Genomic DNA, 21,152 nt, shown 5'->3' with positions numbered 1-21,152 from the left:
GAGGGATTGGGGTCAAAATAAGGGGGTTGCAATTGTATGGGGAATATAAAAATAAAATTTATTTTAAAAAATTATTATTTGTAAACAAAGTTAGTAGTGAGTTTACTAATATAAACTATATGATTATCATGACATTAAGGTAAAATAGCAGAAAAGAGATTAAGAAGTAGAATAAATAATAGAAAATATGAAAAATTTAAAAACAGAAGTTTAATAGCTAAAAGAAGTGGTGGGGGCCCATCAGCTGGTGATGAACAGTTACTGGACATTTGGTGGTGGGTGTGTTGTGATCTGGACAGTTGTTTGAGGTGAGAAACTATATACCGAAAACCTATACCATGTTGTAAATTGAAGTTACCTCAATTTAAAACAAACCTGAAGATGGGGTGTAGGCTAGAGAGAGATGGTGGGAAGGCTAGTATTATTGCAATAAAAATAAAATAGATCAATAAATAACAGTTCTAAAAAATAAAGAAGATGACATAAGAAAAAATTAGCTAAATAAATATACAAAGAAGACAAAAAGAAGGCAAAATTAAAGGTAATAACATTATGGAACACAGAGCTAATAGTCTATAACAGGGCACACAGATGAGTCCTCTGGGCTATGGACCTAGCAAGTTTCCCACTTGACTGACCTCCAGGGGTGACAGCCACTGACCACACTCCCTGAGGATCTATTTTCTGGGGAGAATTCCCCAGGTCAGTAATCCCAGCCAGGGCAATAAGCTGTTTTTAAAATCTTACTGTTTGGCTCAAGTTGATAAGGGGCTTTTGGTCACAGCTGAGATTTATGTCTTTTACCTTTGAAGGGAGAAAGACAAACACAGAATTGAGCATATTTGTATTTTAATTATATTTATACTTTACATCAAACCACAGGATTATTAGAACTCAAAAGACTTTAATTAAATTAGAAAATCTTCAGAGAGCAGATAAGAGCTGAGATGGACAAAATCATCGTAAAGAGGCAGAATAAGTCTGAAAGCTTAGCAAGGAAAAAGATGAATCAACAGGGCAGGGCAGGGCAGCCAAGAAAGCTTAGAAAAATGAGTCTCATGATGGTGACCGTCAGCAGAGCCCATCTGAGAAAGCCTGATGGAGAGGGCCCCTCAGCCAATGGCTTGAATATTCTGTTCCCATTGGCGAGGGCATTCCCATTGGCGAGGCCAGTAAGAATGGCCGTGTCAGGCTCTCCCAGCCTGATGCCATTAAACATCTGAATGAATGATGGAACTTGCTCTCCACATTTGGATGCTATGTTCACTAAGCAACCTTCTGATAATTTGGCTTCCTTGGAGGTCTGTCTTCAGTGAAAGAATATGCAAGCCATGTGGAGACAATATTCCAGACACAGAAGCAGCCCTCTTGTGAGTCAATAAAAACACATTCTGGTCTCACCTGTCAACTCTGAGCTTAAATAACAAGAATTAAAGTTCAGAGATGACTGCACTGTGGATGCTGGCAGATTCAGTTTCTAAGCCTGTGGTAAAGACCAGACTCTCTGCAAAATGGGAATGCCAAATACTCTCATGTCCCCACATTGCCTGAGGCAATGAAACTCTCCTCAGCTTTCTGTCTGCTCACTCTGACAGCATTGATTTTTAGGGAAAGAACCCAATGTGGGCTGGCAAACCTCTGGCCCTGATTAGAGAAAGGGTCCTAGAGTGAAATCAGAGCAGATATGACCCTTTTCAATAAGCAACTAAAGCAACTTCTAATGTAGTTGATGCCTGAAAATGTTATTTGATCCTAATAGATTTTCAATTAATTTTGGTTAATGTAATGCTATTTGTGTTTCTGGGCTGTGAATATTAAGTATCTTTTCATAGCTGTTAATTTTCTCCACTATAAAATGAGGATACTGATGCCATCATGTTGATTTATTAACCATTCATTCATACAACAAATACTTATTGAGTGTCATGGTAAAAGGTACCATATAAGGCACTAGTGATACTGGGGAAACAGAAATGCATGGTTTCTAATGGGGAAGACATAATTTAAAACAATTCTATTCATATGCTTGGGCTTCTATAATAAGATACCATAAACTGGATAGCTTAAACAACAGAAATATCTCTCTCACCATTGTGGAGGCCAAGTCCAAGATCAAGGTGTCAGTTGTTTCAGTTCCTAGGAGAGCTTTCTTCCGGCTTGTAGACAGCCACCATCTCACCATGTACTCCCATGACCTCTTCTTTGTGCTCGTATACTAGAGGAAAGCTCTCTGGTTCATGTCTTGTAAGGACACTACTCCTAGGGGCCCAACATTTATGGCCTCACTTAACCTGAATTATTAGAGAAAAGGTCCCACATCCAAATACAGTCACATTGGGGGTCAGAGCTTCAATACATAAATTTGGAAGGGACACAGACATCGATAGTGGCAATTGATTAATTAATGAGTTGTTGTGGTCAGAACTGCAAAGAAACCTTTTCAGGAAGATAAAATGTGATCCTCTTCTTGCTTCTTTGCCCACCTCACTTATTCGAGAGATCAGGAGGAGACTGGCACAATCTCATACCAACTTATCCAATGTGCTTCTACTTGAAACTATGAACGAAGCTCCTGTTGGGATAAACAATTGATCACAATAGCCAAGACTGTACAAATGATGCAGCATGGGCCATGCCCTCCTCATGGCAGAGAGCAGAAGCTCAAGAGAGATAAATAGAAACATGTTGTCTCATAAATGTTGCTGAGAATAGGCACTCTCCTATTTCGACCCATGTTCTATGGATCAAATCAACTGTCATGGCCAAGATCCAACTCAATGGAGCAGAGATGGACACTTCCCTAGAGGAAGGATGGGCAAGGCCCATGTTGGGCATGGTTTTGTCATTCTGTTACAGAGAGGGGATAACAGTTAAGAACAATAGTTCATTCACAGTCAGTTAAAAAATACATATATTTACATACATGTATATATACATATAAATGTGTTTGTGTATATATAGGCATATGTATGTATGTGTGTGTGTGTGTGTATATATATATATATATATATATATATATATATTAGGAATGTGTCTGCAAATGCAAATAGAGCAGTAACCAGAGGAAGATAAAGCATAAGTATGGGTGCTGCTTTGTTTTCTTTTTTAAGTGAAGCTTGAACAAACATATGCTACTGAAGAAGGAGACATAAAGCAGAAACAATAAAAATACAAGAGATGGCACTTTAACAATTCTTTCCTCTCTCTCATGACAAAACCACAACTGTACCAATTAGGGTCCAATTAGGAAACAGAAAGCACACTGAGTTTGAATAGGGAAAGTAGTTTGAATAGAAAAGTTTATACAAAAATTTCTAGCTCTAACAGGGGTAAAGAGATGTGTAGGGCCTCCCTGGTGGCACAAGGGGTTAAGACACAACCTATGAAGATATCCGCAGCCACTGCAGCACAAGTTCGATCCCCAGCCAGGGAGCTACCCACATGGCGCAGCAGACCTCGCCTGTCTCGCCCACTGCTCCCCTCAGTGTATTTCGGTCATTCCTCCCGTTCTGCTCCCCACTCTGTCTCCAGTGAATCCTCTTGCCCCCCACACCTCTGGCCTGTATCCCAGTTTTTGTATGCAAAATAAATAAATCTTTTTTAAAAAGGGAGAGAGAGAGATGTCTAAAGAATAGAGGATTTGCATGTATAGGGAGCAGCCACTACCTCCAGGGCTGAGGTAGAACACCTCTGGAGGTAATGAATGTGGGAAAGCAATCCTCCCCCTAGAGCTGAGATCTAGATGACCTTGTTGGAGAGGATGAAGCCACAACTCAGTGAGCAGGGAAGTCCCTGGGGTGGCCACTGAGGGCCTTGCCGGCAATTCACCTTCTGCGGTGCTTTGGGATGATGCCTATAGAGACAAGCTACACATTCACAAACATCTTAAACTTTACATCTCAAGCTTAAAAATGGACTCTGGATTTTATCTTTTACCTGTATCAGCAAGTTCTTCCCCTAGTTTTTCAAATAAAACAAATGGCTACAGTCTCCACACAGATTCTCAAGCATTTCTTCTTACATAGCTTCCTTTCCCTCACTCCCACCCTCTGCTAATCAATCCTTTCCATTCTTTCCACCATTTCTCAAGTGCATCTACTGCTCTTCCACTCTAATGCCAACATTCTTGCTCAAGTTATCAATACCTCTCCTCTGAATTGCTCCAGCAGTGTGCTAACTGGCTCCTCCTAGTCTTATATCACCTCATGTCATGCTCTGTGGAACAACTGGAGGATCCTTTCAAGATGTGAATACACATCTTAAATCTTCTAATAGCCCCAGCTGTACACAGACCAGAATTCAAATGCCTATAACTACATAATATGGTCCTGTCAGCTCTAATCTCACACTCCCTCCCCCCCACTTACTGCCTTACTGGTCTTTCATTTCCTTAAACACATCAAACATTTTCCATTCCCAATGTCTTTACATACTAGACCTCTTCCTGGAATGTTCTTCCGCTACTTTCTTCATCAGGTCATACCTTCGTCAGGTCCTGTGACAATCATTCTCTGATTTTGTACATACCAAAAGCAGAAACTAATTCCCCAACCTTTGAAAATGGACCGGTATTAGTGACTTTCTCCTAGTAAATAAAATGCTGGAAAGATGGCTTTATAGCACTTCTAAGACTAGGTCTGAAAGGTGACACAGTTTCCAATCTGAATCTCTCTCTTGGGAAGTTCACCCTTAGAACCAAGCTACCTTGCTATGACAAAGATAAGCAGCCAGAGAAAGAGGACATATGCAGGTGTCTCAGCTGACAATCCCAGCTGAAGGCCCTGCCAACAGCCAGTATGACCACTACACATGTACATGAGGAAGCCTTCAGGCAAGCCCAGCCCAACCTCCAAGCTCCCTTAGCTAATGCTGGGTAGAGCAGAGTCCTGCCTAACTTGCAGATTTATGAACAAAATAACTACCATCACTGTTTTAAGTCACTCAATTTGGGGTGGTTTGTTACATACCAAGATTCTTGGAACACAGCTGATAATGTTCCCTTCTCAGAACTGATCTTCCTAGTTAAGTGTTCACTGGTTCCATCCACTACGGATAAGTGATTTATTATTATTAACCCCACTACCCAGTCTAGTGCCTGGCACACAGTAGGTGGTCAATGAATATCATCAAATGACTGAATAAGTGAGTGAATCCTTCTATCAATTTGAAGTTATCCATCATTAGTAAGACGGAGGTTTGTGTAATCATTGGCATGTCAATTCAGATAATGAATTGCACGTGGAGAGTGGCAGACTTGATGAACACCAGTCAGGGACCTAGATGACCAGAATCACTAGGCTCTGGAAAGGTAAGTGGAGCACCCAGAAATACTAGTCCTGGCATTGACAGAGCAGAAAGTCTGTTTTATGTTTTGTTGAGGAAGCAAGTGACTCTCTTTGTCATCTGGCAAGCCTGCCAGCACATGTCTTTCTCAGAGGTAGGCATATTCTCAATTTGGGAAACAGAAGACAGGGGGTGGAGCAGGAGAAGTTTCAGAGAATCATTCTTGCAAGAGACGCTGCTCTTTGGCAGAGTTGGTAACGATAAACATGTCAGACAACTGAGTTTCAAGCTGGATCCTGGGGGCCCTGTTTATCACTTTCTGCTCTGACGTGCGGTTTCCTTGGTGACAGGATGGGTGCTGGGTGGACAGCAGCTTTGGGGCCACCTGACTAGCTCTGAGCTAACTGGCTCTGACAGCTTTGATTGGGATGAAAAGATTTAGGGTCCCTACTGGCTTTCTTAAATTAAACACTCCCTCCTGGAGTGAGTTTGTTTATAAACGTTGCATTAGATTAGGAAAATTTTCCTATGACAAGAGTTCCTTTACCATAGAGACAGACTTACTGGAGCTGCTGGCAGGGTTTCTGAGGTGAGGCTCCCTGAAGCAACCCAGCCAGGCAAGTTCACACCCTCACCTGCTTCCCAGGCAATACCTCTGAGGGATGTGTACCACCCAGGTGAACAGGAGTCATGCCAGTTATTTCAACAGAGGGAATTTAATCTAAGCAATATGTGAAGCAGGTATCAGAGGCTTAAAAGAGAATGTAAAAATGAACACAGAGGCAATAACTGCAGGAAGCAGCTCCACTGCTGGAATCAGATAACAAAGGGAAGTGGTTGGCGTTCTAACCACTCTGGAGGGTGGATGAGGGGCCCTGAAGATCTGGGACCCAGACCTCTAAGGAGTGACAGCCTATTATGCCAGAGGTTGGTGCTGGAAGTATCGGGGGAAAAAACTGGAAACTGGACTCCATTGCTATTGGGATGAACTGTCACTGCATGGTGAAGTTGCTGCTGAGGTGATGCTCACAGGGATTAGGGACATAGAAGTTCAAGTCCCTCCTCCCACCTTGCATTCCACTCTACACCCCTTATTGACAGAGCCTATCTTAGGTCAGGTGGCCATAAAGAATTGTGGTTTGCAGCATCCCAGCCTCAGTAGCAGAGGAGAGTATAGAAAGGTGGATCTGAGCTTAGAGAAGACAGCTTTGTAACTAGCACAAGGTGTCTAAACACAGTAGATGAAGCTAGAACACCCAGCCACAAATAACCACACCTACCGTTTCACTGGTAGAAACCACCTTGGCATATTACAGAGCTTCCTGCATTGTCTTGTTTCAGGACAGGTGATGACAACAGGAGAGAATGGGAGACTATCCAGTGTCCAGCACTGGTTCCCTTTGTCCTTTCTTGCCTCTGAGCTCCTGTTCCAGGGCCTGTAACAGCCCTGTGCACCCCAACCTGTGCACCCAAATGTTCTCTCATCTAGTGCATTTCCCTAGATCTAGAAGTTTTCCACTTGTTCCTTGGGAGCAGGCATGTTTTAGCCTGAATAACTCCACGGCATTTGTTTCTCATTTTAGGTCTCCAGAGCAGTTTGCATTTGAAGAGGAGGTTTTGTAGGGAACAATAGCAGGAAACCCCTTACCCCAGAGAGAGATGCCGTCAACCTGCCAGTTGCCAAGTGAGCCAACAAGGTTCCCTTTCTCTTAGATAGCCTCTGTCCCTACCAGTCTGAGGCAGATTATCAGTCCCTGTTTATCCTCAGGGGCTAACGCTCCCCACTCCCCTTCATAGCATCCCTTCAAAGACATGTTGGCAGGTGGCCTGCTGAATGCCCAGTCCCTGGGACTGAGTCCATTTGTATGTAGGTATAGTGTGAGGTACTCTTTTTCATTCATTTGTTGGTTGATGTGGTTTTTCTGCAAAAAGTCTTTTAACCCACCTTGAAGAAGGAGAAGTTGGGAAAGAGACAACTCAGCAGGAAGGAAGGAATAGTATTTTTTCCTTTCCTAAATGAGCCCTGGGCCCACACCTGCTGTGACATTTACCAGAGTAGAAATGGACACAGATGGTCCACACTCCCAACTTCTCTTCCCACACCCAACTCCACAGCAGACATTGAACAAACACCTCAACTCAATGCTTAAATTCTACCTAAAGGTCCACTACAAACTTATGAGGCCTAGACAAGCCCACCGTGATGGGACAACTGGGAAGTGACCCATGCAGCCCTGGAAGAAGCTAGGCTGGGAATTTTGGACCCTGGATCCTAACCGTGGTCTAAACAGAGGGCTGACCCTAACTGGCGCACAGACTCAGTCCACGAACTTCTCCTCCTGTGGGAGAGGTCTATCAGGTCCACAGCAGAACTCCTGAAATCATGGTCCAGGACTGCAGCCTGAGAAAACAAGAGAGGCCATCTGGGAGAGAACAGAGCCCAGAAGTCAGGGATCACCATAGAACCAGCCTTCCTGTGAAGCCCAGACCCAGGCCAGCACTCTCTCTCGGGATAGAGGCTACAGAAGTCAAGGTAAGGGGTCAGGGCTCACCAGCAGCGTCGGTTAGCAGAGAGTGCAGGAATTGCCACCATGCAGGATGGCCAGGGCCCCCTTCCTGAGAAAGAAGTCTGGGGGAGCTCCATTCCAGCCCACACAGGGGCCCTGGGGTCCCAGTAAAGCATATGAAGGAAGCGGGCTCCCAAGAGAGGGACTCTGGGCCCCACCCCACCCGGGCTGAAGTTATAGGGAAAGGCAGGGGAAAACAGCAGTTTACAATTAATCCTAGAAAAGCAGAAATGTGGTGTTTTCTTACCACTGCTGTCCTCACCTGCTCCATCCCTGGCTACCCCAACTCCTACAAACAGAGGCCTTGAGTCAACTGCCCCTCATTTTAGCACCTATCATATTTCTAAGCTTTTCCTATGGAGAAGTTTGGATAAAAGAGTACGGTGAGCCCCACGTGCCCACCACCAAGGTTCAGCAATCATCAGCGCAGTCTTGCTCCAGCCAAACTCCACCTGTTTCTCCCCTTCTGCATTATTTTGAGGCAAGTCCAAAATGTGATTTGTTTTCATCAATTAATATTTCAGTGTATATTTCCTAAAAATGATTCTTTTTAGGGGCCTCCCTGGTGGCGCAAGGGGTTAAGACGCAACCTATGAAGCTATCCGCAGCCTCTGCAGCACGAGTTCAATCCCCGATCAGGGAGCTACCCACATGGCGCAGCAGACCTCTCCTGACTCACCCGCTGCTCCCCTCAGCAGTGTATTTCAGTCAATCTGCCTGTTCTGTTCCCCACTCTGTCTCTGGCAAATTCTCTCAGCTCCCCAACCTCTCACCTGTACCCCAGTTCTTGTATACATAAATAAATAAATCTTTAAAAAAATGATTCTTTTTAAAAATGTAACTTCAATACTTTAACCACACCGATAAAAATTCCTTCACGTCACCAAACATCCAGGCAGTATTCCCATCTCCAAGTGTCTCCTAAATATCACTGGCGTGCCACAGGAGGGAGGGGCACCGGCATGCACCGGCAGAGATACGCCAGCAGGCAGACCTGGCTGAGGCCCAGATCACGGCCCCCGAGAGATGCCAAGGCAAGGCATGATGCAGAGCCGAGGGGGACAGAATCCTCTCCCTTTCTTTCCCAACAAGATGGAGGAGGGTGAAATTTGTCAGGTAACAGTCAAATGAATTTGCCTTCTTAAAGCTGGGTAATTTCTATTATCACTGAGAGAAGTGTCACCTCGGCAGGTTCTACGGATGAGACTGAATTTCCTCAGGAGATTATCAGTGTGATGGTGATATAGGAAAGGAAGAGGCAGGAAGAAGGGCTGGGTTTGGTTGTGAGTAAGTGTCAAGACCTAGGCTTGCCCCTTTGGAGGGTGAGATATAAAGGGAAAGGCACGTAGCCTTTGCCCTCACAACAACCTGATTTAAAGCCTGCCACTACCAGTTACTGCTTGCATTAACTGAGCATGCTGCCTAACCTTTCTAAGCCTACTCTCTCATCTCTAAAATTATAAAATGGAGAAAGCGAAAGCTCCTTAACAGAACAGATTCAGAAGCATATGTGCAATGGGCATCAACACCTGGCCCGAGAGGGAACTCAGCAGCCTGTTGGCTTTTCTGTTCCCTCCTTTACCTTGAGTCTAGATCCAGCCATACTTGCAGCCTTGTCTACCATACTTTGTGTTGCAGATGGTTTTCATCTGGTGGGCATTCCAGTCTTTCTCTTCCATTCAGGAAAGTCTTTCAGAATGCGTATGAGGTTGGAGGGATGTTGTCCTGAACCAGGGTGTTAAGGGATAGCTAAGGACAGCAGCAGGACTAGCCAACAGGAATAGTAGCAGAGATAGCAAGTCTAGGACACCCAGCCCCTGCTGATTATTAGAGGAAAAACAAAGAGGACTGATTATTAGAGGAAAAACAAAGAGGCTAGGTCTTAAGCCTGCAGGTCTTCCGGACACCACTATTGGAATAGATGTGGTATTATGGATGGAGAGCTGGGGCTCGACGATTTCATTGGTAGAGCAGATGGTGAGGCCAGACTAGGGCCTTGGGAAGTAGTAGCTATTGATGGTGGGGCCAAGATGGCGATGGGAAAATGTGGGAAGAACGTGGCCATGTCAACTGGTTGTCTAATAGTCAAATGGAGCTAATCCTTGATGTTCAGTGTTCTGGGCAGCAGGTGGCCCCTGTAAGGACAAGGGTCTCTGCATGGTGCAGAAGACCAAAGTAGGGGACTGCTGAGCCCTGACAGGTTTCTAGCACCAAGACCAGAGCACTATTGGACAAAAATGAAGGTCAGTAGGAATGGAGAACACATACACACACAAAACCAAGTGTACTGCCTGGGAGGACATGAAAAGGCTGGCATCTCCCTTTCCCACACTTTCTGGGACACCTACGTGGCACACCCCCTCCCAAGATTTGGTCACCCTTGACAGCTGGAGGCTCCTGAAAGGGAGACTTTTTCTCCTACACCTGGTCATCCCCAACACAAACTCCCAAGTATCTGGACACAGCGGGCTGGACACTAGCTGACTGGACTGCTGGATGGCCACTCAACTTAATGGTCAGAGGGAAGAGGGTCCCTGCATGGTGCTGAGCAGAAAGCCTGCAGGCACTGGCACCCTACCTCTGGCTCCCTGCTAAATTGCAAGCTTGGCCAAGTTAATTCACCTGAGTTTCCTCACTAGAAATGAACAGTTTCTAATAATATTGTGTACCTTTGAGTTAATATATATATATAAGCACTTAGATCAGTGCTTGGCACCTAGTAAGTGTGCTGGACAAGCCACACCCTTGTTATTGTGTGTGCGAGCCTGTGTGCTTTGCAGCCCTCAGCCCCAGATATATGACTCCCCAACCTGCACCACCAGAGGCTTTACATACTCCCTGAGAGGAATCTCCCTCTGCTTTCTGCTCTCCCCCTATTAACATTCCTAAAATATGTTTGAGGATACCCAAGAGCTCAGGGAGGTAAAGCACCCCAGGTGCCAACTGGGCATCCACAGGAGGAAGTGCGTCTCCCCATCCCACCAACACGTCACCCATTATGGGGATCTTGCCTGGAACCAGGCAGGTGAGGCTGAAGTACAGACGCTGGCACCTTTGAGTAGTTGGCGTCACCTAGAGGCCATATTGATATCTGCAGAAATGCCATGTGCACTTGGGAAAAGGGTGGTATTCTCTCACTCTACTTTATCCTTTAAACAATTATTAAGTCACTGCTGCGTGTTAAACCCTAGTGACATTGGTAGGAGCAAGCATAGTGTCTCATCTCCCATGGCATTCACAATATGAAGGAGAAAGTCTTCTCCTGAACAAATAATTCAATACGTAACCTAAGGGCTGGAAAGATCATTACAAAGGAGAGAAGAATTAATTCCGTTATTCCCCATGGAGTTTACTGGTGGCAGGCGCTGCTGAAGGCATCAAAAACAAAGAAAGGGACAAAAGAGAACTCCTGCTCCCAAGGACCTGATCTCCTGGAGGACTGTCAGGCTACCTTAGAGGTAAGGAGCCCGCGGTGTTCAGAGCTGAGGGGAGTCAGGGAAATCCTCTAGGAAAACATATTACTTGCATTGAATCTTCAGGAACATGCAGGGTGTCTCCCGGCTGGGAGGTGGGGGGAGGATTATCTAAGTTAAGGTTTGAAAGCAAAAAGAAAGGATCTGTGTTTGGAGAGTGGCAAGTTTCTGTCTGAAATACAGGAACATAGAAAGAAACGCTGGGATATGGGACCGGATACAGCATTTGGGGCCAAATGTGAAGAGCTTGGTTTGACCAGTGAAGAAGTTCAAACCAGATCCAGGAGGTGGCAGGGAGCATCAGAGGTTCTAAAGCAGAGAGCAGAGCCATAGAAAGCTCCCCCTAGGACAGATGAGACTACTAACAGCTCAGACTCCTATGAAGGAGGGACCTACTGAATGCTTGACACCTACTATATTTATTTTAACCCTCTAAATGGGCCTATAGGGCAAATATTATTGGTAGTCTGCTTCCCCTCTCCTCCCTCAGGGAAGAACAGGCAGCCACCAAATGCTCCTTAGATTCAAGTGAGGCCCCAACTCCATTTAGCCAGCTGAGGAGCATGAGCTTTTCCTGCGTGTTGAAGCAGAGCCAGGAGCCTGGCAGAGGCAGCTCTGAGGTTAGAGGAGACCCCTCTAGAGCCAAGACCCCCTTAGTGCATGGAATCAACAATCAACTTAATGACTGTCCAGATCTGCAAGATGAAGAATTGCAAAGAGATGATGATAAGATTATAATGAACAGTGCATTTATGAGATAATGAATTTTTAAGCCTAAAAAATCCTTATTGATCATCTAGAACAACACCCTGTTCTACCCAAGATCCCAGCACGGCATCCATCCCTGTCTGTACCTTCAATTCCACACACTCTCCCTTCCATAAAAGACGAACATGTAGGTTGCCAAGTGCGAGCCTCTGCTGATCCACTTCATCCACTGTCCCCTGAACAATTTTTTATCTTTCTTCCTACTCAGCCATCTCTTTGAAAATACATACTTACTATCATTTCCATCATCTTAAATTAAAAAAACCACCACACCATTCTATTACTTCAATCTTTTTCAAAAGGGTTCACTATACTCAGACTGCAACTTTCTCTCTTCTTTCTTTAACCCACTTCAATCAGTTTCACTCACAACTCCACCAAAACTGTTCCTGTTGAGGTCACAAGTCACCCCTACCTTGCAATCTCAAGTCAACCAAGAGTCTTCACCTTAGAGGACCCACCAGGAGCATTCAGTACAGTTGAGTCTCTTTACTTGGTGCCTTAACATGACCTCCACTCTCCTCTGCCTGTGCCAGGGATCTCACCAGGCCTCACACTTAAAACTCCCAAATGTGTACCTCTCGTGTGACTTCTCCCAAATTCAGACCTGTGTCTCCAGTTGCCAACTCAACATTTGCCTTGGGATGCCCAGTATGACCCTCAAGCTTGCCATGTCCAAAAACAGACTCCTAATCATCCCTCAAAACCTGTTTCACCCACATACTCTCCCATTTCAAGAAACGAAACCCCAATCTTCAGGTTGCTCAAAACAAACCTTTTCATCCTATTACCTCTACTTGTCCTGGTAAGTATGGTTATGTTGTTGTAACACAGAACCCCCAAATCTCAGTAGTTTAACACAATAAACATTGCTTTTGTTGTTCATGCCCAACCTGAGTTGATTGGAGCTCTACTCATCATGTTCACTTATGGTCATGACCAAATTCCACTCTCTTTCAGGCACGAGAACGAGCCTGTAAGACCATGTCAGGGTCTTACAGACTCCTGACACATTCTTCTGCTCACATTTTGATGTGCAAAGCAGCCACACCTAACTTAAGAGATAAAAGGAAATGCAAAACTACTGTATGCCCAAAAAAAAACTACTGTATGCCCAAAATCCACACCGTCCCCAAACCACTCTGGTCCAGGTCACCAACGGCACAGTTAACTCTCAGTGCACATCCGACTTAACCCTGCACAGCAAAGTGACACAAGCTGAGGATGCCCCAACTTGACACAGTGATGACACGCCATCTCACTGGGCCCCCACTCTCCACCCCCTCCTCCCCGATCACAGCCACGTAGCCCTGTCTTCTGCCTCCTCTTCCAGATCTCTCAGTCTTGGAAATCCTCAAGATTTCATCTGTAGTACCTTTCCTCTTATTTATAGTCACTTTTAAGATGATCTCGTCCACTTTAAACATCTAAAAGTTTACGTCTGAAAGTTTATAACTCCTTAATACTTGTCTCTAGCCTTAGACCCATGTACTCCACATATCTGTGTGGACTTCACAGCAGCAACTGAAACGTCACAAAACAAAATTAATTTTGCCCTAAACAAAATTTGTCTCCTTTCTTCTCCCTTCCTATCCTTCTTCCCTTCCTTCCTTCCTTTCTGCCTCTCTTTTTATAGTGTATCTCTTCTTTTTTTCTTTGCTACTTACAATGAGGAATTTCAAACACTCACAGGCGACAAACTAGTATGGCAAAGCCCTGTCTACCCATCACACAGATTCAACAACTACGAACTTATGGCCAATCTTCCCTCCACAGTGTATTAGGCTTCATTTTTCAACATAATCATCACACTATTATTGCATCCATTAAAAAAAATAACAATTCCTTAGTATCACCTAAAAGTCTAAGAGTATCATCTAATATCCGCCGAAAAGTTTCAAATTTCTGGTTGTTTCATATACTTTTTTTTTTGTTTACATCAAGCTCCAAACAAGATCTACAAGGTGTGATGGTTTGATACATTTTTAAAGTCTCCTCTAATCTATAGGTGTTCCTTCCCCCGCTTTTTTTTTTCCTTTTCAATTTAACTGTTGAAAGAGGCCATTTGTCCTAACAGTCTCCCTCAATTTGGATTTTGCTGTAGGCACCCCCTGGTGCAGTTTAACGTGTTCACCCTACAATTATTACTTACAAATCAGTATTTAGATCCTAGAGGTGGCGGTGGAGCTTTCCACAGGGAGGAACATAATGTCTGCTTCTCTCTTTTTTTTGTCAAGTTCCGAGCAGTTTATGCTCACTGCCTTGGGCCCATTCCCTTATTAAATTGCCAACTGGTGATATTCAAGTCCTGTCACTCACCCTCACTCATTAGCTGGGATACTTCCATAAGGAGTACAGACCTTCTACTGTGTGGTTACCCTAGGGTCTAGTTTGTCTGGGAAAGGCAAGATAAAAGCTTGATTCTTTCCCTCTATTAGCCAGTTTTCAAAAATAATGAGTTGGTTCCCTATCATTCTCCAAGACAAACCTATTAAGAGACCCAATTTACTATCATCATAAGCTCATGGATTTAAACTTTGATGATGTCTCCATCCATCGAGTTTTCTCCTTATTAATGCTCTCACTGCTCCATCTTTAGCAAGTGGGAGCTCTTCTACTTGGCTGTCTTTCCCTTTTGACAGGACCCTAATTAACACAGAGTGGAGAGAGAAACAAATAGCTCCCTCACTATCTGGAATTTCAAGACACTTCAGGATCATCTGATGCTTTTCCTGCGGCAGACCTGGGATCAGCACATCTAGGCAATGGATTTCAAGACCACAGTGTGGGTGCTAGGGTGCTCACTGCTTCTAAATTGGTTCTAAATAGATCTTTTGATTTTCTCATCAAGACAGCTCCTTTCCCAGTATCCCCATCTCAGAGGATAACAGTTCCATTCTGCCAGTTACTCAGGGCACAGATCTTGGAGTCAGTTTTTTGGGTTTTTTTTTAAGATTTATCTATTTATTTGTTTGTTTGTTTGTTTGTTTATACAAGAACCAGGGTACAGGCCAGATTCACGGGAGGGTGAGAGGATTCACTAGAGACAGAGCGGGGAACAGAACAGGCAGACTGACTGAAATACACTGCGGAGGGGAGCAGCGGGCGAGACAGGAGAGGTCTGCTACATCGTGTGGGACCCTTGCCAGCTGGCCGGGATCGAACCGGTGCTTCAGAGGCTGCGGACAGCTTCACAGCGTGGCGCTCAACTGCCTGCACCACCAGGAGAGGCCCCTTAGAGTCAGTTTTGATCCTCTTCACACTCCCTTCTGTTAGCAAGTCTGCTGACTCTATATTCAGACTCCGACAGCTCCTTACCCCTGACACTGCTGCTGCCTGCTCTATCATCTCTCATCTGGTTTATTGCAATCGCCTCATAATTGGTTTTTCAGTGTCTGCCTGTTCTCTACATGGCAGCTAATATGGTCTTCTTAAAAATCTAACTCAGATCTTAGCACTACACTGGCTAAAAACCATTTCCAATGACTCCTCATTTCACCTGGAGCAAATTCCAAAAGCATTGCAACAATTTGTAAGGCCTTACATAACCTAGCTTCCCACTTCCTACTTACTTTGTCTGCTTCCCTCTTCCCTTTGCACATTCTGCCAGCCACAAAGGCCTCCTTGGCCCTCTCAACAGCGCCTGCCCTCTCCCCACATGTGCACAGGCTCTTTATCTTGCAGTGCATAAAATAGCCACACTGCCTCACACCACCACTCTCTACCTTCTTACCCTGTTATACTTTCTAGAGCAAAGCAAGTGACATAATACAGCTTAGGTGCTCACTCTCTCACTACAAGGATATAGGGCAGGAATTTATTTGTTTTGGTCACTACTACATCCCCAATATCAAAAACAATAGTCCCAGAAATTGTGCAAATAATATTTGTTGAATGACTAAGTAGACTATGGCAAGGGAGAGGAATGACCATGTGTAGATGAGGTTGGACATTTGGGATGTGGAATTCCAGTGGGCACAGGCTGAGAGGAGCAAGGAGTAAAGGATTAGTTCAGGGAAAGACAGTAGAGCAAGCTGAGCATGTGTGGCCATAGGAGAGGGAAGGGGTCCAGGGAAGACATGTTTGTACCACCCACTGAAGAAATCAGGGGTGCCATGCGAGCTGATTTTCACTCTGACCCTAAGCAGGACAGATGCTGAACATAATGGGCAAAAGAATAATGGGCAGAAGATTTGGCTCGCCTGTATGGGGTGGACATGTGCAGTGAGAGGCCTAAGGCCTCTCATGTAGCCTGAGGTGGGGTTGACCCCTCACCTCACTCTTCCTGGTGAAGTCATCTCATAGAGCTGCCAATAGGCCACATCATAAAGCTCTCCCCATCCCAAATGTTCTGATTAAAATGCCCCTTCTAGTCTACACAAGTATTCTTCCTTCAACTTTTAAACAAGTACTGCACTACAAGCAAGAAATTATTCCAGAGAGCTGAAGGAACTGATATTAAAATGAAAAAAAATAGTGTGAGCAGGAGGAAATCAGCACTCCTGAGTTTCTATAACCACAAGACAGCAAGAATACCCAGACATCTGCATCCAGCTGGATGCCAGTGGAAGCTCAGTGAGGCTGCTGGGAGCATCCCAGGGAGAGGCCCAGGCTGCATGCACACAGTGCCGTCTTCACAGCCAGACGGCGCTCCCCACACACCACAGCATTAAGGTGGGAAATTAAAATCACTGATTTACAACAAACCTGGTTATTAACTTATTAAATAATTGATTTACAATAATTATCTGTGGCTTCTCTCTTAAACAGTGCAGTGTGGGCCACCTGCCTTGGGAAGTCCGGCCATCTTTTTACGACAATAAACTCTCTTCACTTGTAGACCTCTGCAGGCACCAATGCAGAATGGAGATCTAGAGGTACTAGGGGTGATGGTATCCTAAGCATGGAATGGACAATGCCTTGGACACACATGCTGGACAAGTCATCTGCCTATTGTCCATACATATCACCACCCTCGCCCCTGCTTCCCTGTCCATCTGCTGGGTGTTTAAGCCTTACTTAGCAACTTTTCCCTATACCTTTACCCTTCCAATCCTCCCAGAAATAATGTCTATAGCACAAGATACAAAGGAAACACACATGATTTTAAACTAATCTGCTTGAGGGAATTTAAAGGAAAAACACTAATTCAATGTCTAAGGTTGGAGCAGCCTCCAGCCTTTAAGATGAGTCAGAGACACAAAGAGTTTTGGATGCGAACACTCAAGACTGGAGGCACTCTCGCAGGTGGCTCTGGACTGTGTCACCCTCAGGAGTGCTGCTCCATCCTGGAAAGAAGAGCCACACCCCAATAATAGCTGATATTGAACACTTCATCCTCTAAGTATGGGAGGACTCAGAGTTGGTTTGGTTTGGTTTCAATGCTTTGACATTTCTTGCATCCTAGTGTTATGAAGCAAATTCATAATCACTTCATGCATTATGCATATAAATGAATAATATACATGCATAAATGCCATTTTCCCATTATTTTGTCTCTATGGAGCATGGGAAAATGACCACAGGGCAACATCTAGGGTTCAGAAATGTACGGAAAGTTGCAAAGAAATGTTGGCTTGGTCCCCCTGGAACAGAAACTAAGCTGATACCCTGGGGTGATTCTGGCATCACAAGCTGAGGGCATTCCTGGCAACACTGAGAAAAGGGAAAATGGAAACTTCAGAGGCCCACTGGTACACCCTCCCATTTCCCGGGGTCAGCAGGAGGCTACAAATGGATCTGGCTTATTAAGACAGAAAACACTTAATAAAAGGGAATTGCACACTGTCCCTTTGCCTGAGGGGCTCAGTTTATCTCTCAGGGGGCCAGAAGTCCTGGCATTGCCAAGGGCACTGACTCCTGTTAATTTCACTGCTCTACGCATCTTTCAAGTCTGCTTTCCCTAAAAATGGGTTTACAGCTTGGAGAACAGAAAGCAGGTGGGAGAAAGAAGTGCTATTGCTAAATGTAGGAAGGAGAAAGCCCACATGGTCTGACAGTGCAGTGAGGAAGGCCCTACCCCTCTCTGGGGAGAGCAGAATTACACACTCCCTCCATGTGAGGTCTCCTGCCTTGCTGGCACCGGAGCCTGGACCACAGCCCATGATCCCAAGATTTTCAGTCACAGATGGAGCTTATAAATAACAGAATATAAATGCTCAAGCTGGGCAGACACTGCAATCAATCCCCTTACTTTAGAAAGAAGGATGGCAGGCCAGGAAGGGTGGGTGAGTCACCCACGCCATCTACATGGCAATCATTCTTTCTCCATACCAGTGTTCTTACCCACCAGGCAATGCGCACCATGTGAAATCTTTGACATCAATTTCAAGAATGTCTGGAAACACAGATAAGCAAAAGTAACTGCTGTACACAAAGAAGAAAATAAAAGGTCACCTGAGGAATATTAAAAATAACTTCAGTTAATGCTTATAATACACCCACAGTCACTCTGCCTCTGTACTTGACTCTCACCTCTTCACCCTCTCTCCATCTAATTCTATATCCAACACCAGAGAACACATAGCCTTTAGGGCTACAGCAGTGTCTGTATCCTAGGCAGCATAGATGTCTTGATAAAATTCCAAAGATTCAGTATCAAACAGATCATGTTTCCATAATGCCAAAAAAAAATAGAAATCAAAACAAAGAGATAGTCTAAAAACCATATTATTAGAAACTAAATAAGAAACTATACCCCAGTTTTTGGATGCATAAATACAATAAATCTTAATAAAAAAAAAAAAGTTGGAACCAGAACAAAAGAGCAAGTTCAAGAAATGAGAAGGGGGAAAAAAAAAAACAGTGCAAAAAGTCACTTTAAGGGAAAAGGAGAAAAAAATGACAAGGCCAAAAGCCATTTCTCTAAAAAGATTAAAGAAATAAAATTCTGGCAAAACTGATCAAGAAAAGGAGTGAGAAAGAAATTTTACCTTAAAATATACAAACATAATGAAAGGAGAGGGGACAATTACTGACACAACAAAGAAGAAAGAATAACGCAGGAACAACAGCCAACAGCCTTTTTGAAGTTGTCCTGCTAAATTATCAAACCTACATATGGTCAAGAGTTGAGATTAAACTACCAATTTATAGGAATGCAGAGGACTGGAAGATGTCAAACCACAAATGTAGTCCCGGGGAACTAGACAGGATTTCTTCAAAAGAGAGCAAAACAGTTGGAGTGGAGCGAAAGATTATGAGAGATTGAAGACAGGTTACCCCAGTGTAATGTTTGGATTCAAATTTTTTAAATTATTTTATGAAACAATGGAAGTTTAAACAGTGACTAGGGGATTTCTTGAGCAATTATTAGTATTTGGGAGGAGGTGATGGCATTGCAGATACGTTTAAAGACAAACCTTGTCTTGTGAACATAGGCAATGTATGAAGTTTGCTTTAAAAAAATATAAAACAGCATGGGGTAAAAACTAAACTAGCTAAATATCAGAGCACAGAAGATTCACTAATCTCTCTCCTCTACTTTTGTATGTATTGAGGATTTCAAGATTTAATGTTTTAAACATATTATGGACACTAAACAATGTGAAAATTTGGACATTCTTGATAAATTTCTAGGGAATACGTATGTCAGGGTATAGAATACTTGACTAGACCAATAAGCATCAAAGGAATTGAAATGGTAATCCCTCTTGAAAACAGCAGGCCCAGAAAGCTTTACATATGTGTGTGTTCTACCCACCTTGGATAAGACAGATAATCTTACTACAATTTTTTCTCAGAAAAAAAGAGAGACAACTGCCCAATCTTTTTTTGTGAAGTTAATGAAATCCTGATTCAAAACTTAATCTAAATTATACAAAGAGGGGAAAAAAAGGTTCATTTCACTTAGGAATGAAAATGCAAAAAAATAAAATACCAGCTGAATGAATCCAACAATACACAGATATAATTTGTCCAAGAGCTAAAGGAAGATTTACCAGAAAATGCACTGACATTATTCATCACAGTAAAAACTAAAGGAGAAAACTCATTTACCTCTTAATAATTTAGTAAAAAATGCCCCATGCAATATTTGGGACAAAATACTGGGCATCGGTATTCCATGTGGCAATTCTATCCCCAGGTTACAAATGGCAACTTCTGAAGACATTTTGTCACAACCGGTATCTGACCGGTGTAAGCCAGGGATCCTAAACCCCTGCGCCTGGGCGAGCCCCCAGTTCCAGCTTCCCCTGCCCCAAACCAGTAGAGGGCAAGGGAGAAATACCCTGCTTTCCACCTGCAGTAGCCAACCAGAAAAATATAATACAAATCAGAGACCACAAGTATAAACCATCTGAGGATTAACTTAATGAAGAATTCACAAAACCTCCATAGAGAAAACTTTAAAATTTCGAGGAAACACCTCAAATATTATCTGAATACACGAACATTGGTGCTCTGGGAATACACAAAATGTCGGTTCTGTTCCTAAAATCGGAATATTTGTTGCAACTCTACTCAAAATTTAAGGTGATTTTTTTCAGATTCAATAAACATATTCTAAAATTCACTCAGAAGAATAAAGGGCCACGAATGGCACAATTTAGGCAAAAAAGGCGTGTGGGCAGGGGGGAGACTTGCCCCACTAGATACTGAAGCACTTTGGAATGAGACGGTGATGGAACAGCCTGTTACTGGTCCAAAAACAAACAAACGAGAACAACGGGCGGAAAGGAGACTCTTGCAAACTTAGAGGTCAGAAAAGCTGTGACAAAAGACTAACGACATAAATGAAAAAAGAAAACTGGACCTTACTTGATATTATATAGGAAGATGGACTCCCAAAGGGTTTTACATTCACCTCCTGAGGTAAAACTAGAATTGACAGAAGACAGTGTCGGAGGGCTCAGGGGTGGGAAGGTCCAAAGCACCGAGGTTCGCCTCGAGCCGCCCGCAAGATGGCGGCGCCCATGTTGCAGCGCTTTTCGCGGGGGCCGCGGGCTTGGTACCTCAGGCTGCTCGGGAGTGTCGTCCCTGGGACAAGGAGGCGTTCAGAAGTAGTCGGTGGTGCAGAAGCTGGGGGTGTGTTCGAGGAGTTCTGCCCCCAGAGGGGTAT

General features: G+C 44.0%; 1 long non-coding RNA gene across 1 annotated transcript; it reads right to left on the bottom strand.

Moving 5' to 3' along the window:
- Nucleotides 1–771: 771 nt before the first annotated feature.
- On the bottom strand, nucleotides 772–21,152 carry LOC119259108 (uncharacterized). The gene is made up of 4 exons (XR_005128402.2): nucleotides 20,852–21,152; nucleotides 2,437–2,572; nucleotides 2,090–2,215; nucleotides 772–804 (listed from the first exon to the last, which is right to left on the bottom strand). It is a non-coding gene; the product is annotated as an uncharacterized LOC119259108 (long non-coding RNA).

The sequence above is a fragment of the Talpa occidentalis genome, unplaced genomic scaffold (genome assembly GCF_014898055.3).
Source record: "Talpa occidentalis isolate TD23 unplaced genomic scaffold, MPIMG_talOcc4v2.1 talOcc4.5, whole genome shotgun sequence".
Lineage (NCBI taxonomy): Eukaryota > Metazoa > Chordata > Mammalia > Eulipotyphla > Talpidae > Talpa > Talpa occidentalis.
The sequence above is the reverse complement of the archived record's forward strand: the minus strand, read 5'-3'. Positions and strand labels throughout refer to the sequence as shown.